Source organism: Triticum dicoccoides, chromosome 2A, assembly GCF_002162155.2.
Source record: "Triticum dicoccoides isolate Atlit2015 ecotype Zavitan chromosome 2A, WEW_v2.0, whole genome shotgun sequence".
NCBI lineage: Eukaryota > Viridiplantae > Streptophyta > Magnoliopsida > Poales > Poaceae > Triticum > Triticum dicoccoides.
In genome coordinates this window covers 25,142,441-25,145,237 of record NC_041382.1, presented here as the reverse complement: position 1 = coordinate 25,145,237, position 2,797 = coordinate 25,142,441, and the positions used below count along the sequence as shown (strand labels likewise).

The 2,797-nt window shown below is 36.7% G+C and overlaps 1 protein-coding gene across 1 annotated transcript in view; it reads right to left on the bottom strand.

Moving 5' to 3' along the window:
- Positions 1–647: 647 nt before the first annotated feature.
- Positions 648–2,797, bottom strand: part of LOC119357478 — a 5,761-nt gene continuing 3,611 nt past the window's right edge. The window contains exon 4 of the mRNA XM_037624410.1: positions 648–913. The gene's annotated coding sequence lies outside the window, so the exon portion shown is untranslated. The remainder of the gene's footprint in view (positions 914–2,797) is intronic.

Sequence of the window (2,797 nt, the reverse complement as noted above, 5' to 3'; positions counted from 1 at the left end):
AATCAGAAGATAAAAATTTAACAGACACTATCCATTATCTAGACTGCGTTAATGAAATTTATTTGAAGAAAATCCAAAATCAAATTGAAAGTTTTGATATTTCCAATGTTTCCAAACAAGAAACTAGCAATAAATTGACTTTATTGTTATAATGGTTTTGCAGGTTTCGTGCCACATCAATGGCTGCCCACTAATGGCTCCTTCTATAAATAAGCAATCCTAACAACTCAATTCCAAGAATCAAACGTCAATGGCTGGGTGTGGTGGAATATTACTGCTAGTGTACTGCATGCAGGCAAGAGGAGTATACAAGACAAGCATGTTCATCTCACATAACAGAGGGCTAGTACTGTCCTTTTCGTTTTGGAACCGGCAGAAGAGAACTGTCCCATCTCTCCCCTAGCTCCTCTCTGTGCTTGTATCCCTCTCTTGTTCTGCCGTAAACCTTTTTTTCAATTTCTCTGTAAATCACCCCCAATTACTTTTCACTTGAGGCAACATACACCAGAACCCTAGTAACATAGGCTGATAAACAAACGCATAACACATATATGGCAAAACAGGATCATAGCATGGCAGTGCCTAAACCTTTTCACATAATAAGTTGATAAACAGGAGGGGAACAACAAAACATTTTGTCCCGGGCAAGTTGCGCTAGGCGAACAGGACAGTTCAGCATAGGTATAGCAGCGGACACCTAAACATAGGCGCGGCAAATTAAGTACAACAACATCATCTGTGCCTGAACTTTTCACATGAGTTGATAAACTGGACAGGTGAACAATAACAACAACAAGAACAACAGAACAACAACAAAGCCTTTTGTCCCAAGCAAGTTGGGGCAGGTGAACATAAAGATTAATCTTCTCATCTCCTGGACATAGGTGCACCGATTGAGGTACTCCAGCATCGCCTGAAAGAAGCAAAATAGAGCCAGGGTAAGAATCAAGTTCACTAAGTTAAACAAGATGAATGCGTTGAAGCTTAAAAGCCATGAAGTCAACTTTATATCCATGGACAGTTTAGGTCTATGCAGGGGTAAGCATAAAGCAAGATATTCATACAGTGGGAGGATATTTCACTGAGGTTGTAGTACCAATTTAAACAACCGAAATAAGTAGCATAACACTAATCCAACATTCAAATATCAATAAAATAGTCAACTGAGCATCTCAACAGTGGGATTGAATAGACGGCTCGAATAAGAGTTCACACTGCTGCCCACCCTAAACCAAACAGCTGAACCGTAGGAGTGGGACACAGGTTGTGGTACCATTTCCTATTCCTAACCCTTTATTCCATTTTTTTGGTCTATCTACATTTAAGGAGCTGAAGAAAAAGAGGCATCAACTGCGCAAGAGCCTCAGATTAATGGTAACAGAATTAATCCATCGAATTTCCAGTCTTACAAATTACTTGCACCGTAGAGTATGGACTGAACAACCACCTTGTTTATAAACTATAATAGTGCACCTGGTTATCCAAGTGTTCCCACATAACAATTCAGTGAAAGCTTCACCTTATATTTAACACAGCTAAGGTTAGCTTCACACATCATGAATGGCGAGATAACTGACAGAAATTCTGAATGTGCAAAACACAAAATATACAATCGTTTGCTTATATGAATAAAAGGTAGATGTGTCCGTAATCACAAACAGATGCGTGTCTTCAATAAAAAAATCCTACGAATTTGCTACAACATATACTGAATGTATCAATTTTCTGGCTGATATGAATCAGTGTATATGGGGATACGTAGACCTCAGTGGTACGATGAAAATCAGATGATACAAAATGAACAGTTAATATATATCCATTATCTATACTGCATTGATGAAAGTCAATTTCAAAGTTTTGATATTTCCAATTGCCAAGCAAGAAAGTTGCAATAAATCGACTTTATTGTTGTAATGGACCATCAGGTTTTGTCCCACACCAATGGCTGTCCACTATTGGCTCCTTCTATAATTAGATGACAAGCATAAATCTCAGTAAAAGAGAGTAAATCATACGACAGAAAGTTCTTGCATGAAAAAAAGAGAAAATTCTTAGTAATATTTAAGATCCATCTGGTCAATGTTTTCGGACTCCCTCACCATTATCCTGAACAGACGGCAATTGATAAATCATAATAATAAATATTTATAAGCTTACAGCCCATAGACTTTTTTTTGCAGGGAAACCCATAGATCTTCATAAATACACACAAAAAGACATTATTGGTTAGCAGCACAATGACATAGGTTCAAATTGTGCTACTAACAAATAAATAAAGATAACAACTCAGTCAAAACACACTGCAAACTTATTAAGTGTGCGTAGAGTTTTTACAAAGTTAGGATAGTCGATAGTCATCATTATTGTACCTACAAGATTATCTAAAATCACACATATCATAACCAATGGATCATCAATGAATGCTCTTGAACATAGCTGATAAATCTTCATAACTATACCAAAGTAGGTCACGACCGATAAATTCCATAACTACACCTAAAGACCATTAGACATCTGATCTGGTAGGTCCTTATTATGATGAACCTCAAATGGTAGATTGCCAACTGTATTTAACATGTTCAGATAATCTATCTTTTGGACCATAAATTAAATATTATTGGCAGATACAAGTAATATTTATAACCTTATACTCATTCAATACATAATTGAGGTTTAAGTCCAAGAACCCATGATATGTACCTTAACTCCGTATATTGATATATAGTATCACACGTACGATGATGAATCGCATAATACGCAAACCAACAATTGACCCGGTAGTGCAATCTTTATCTAC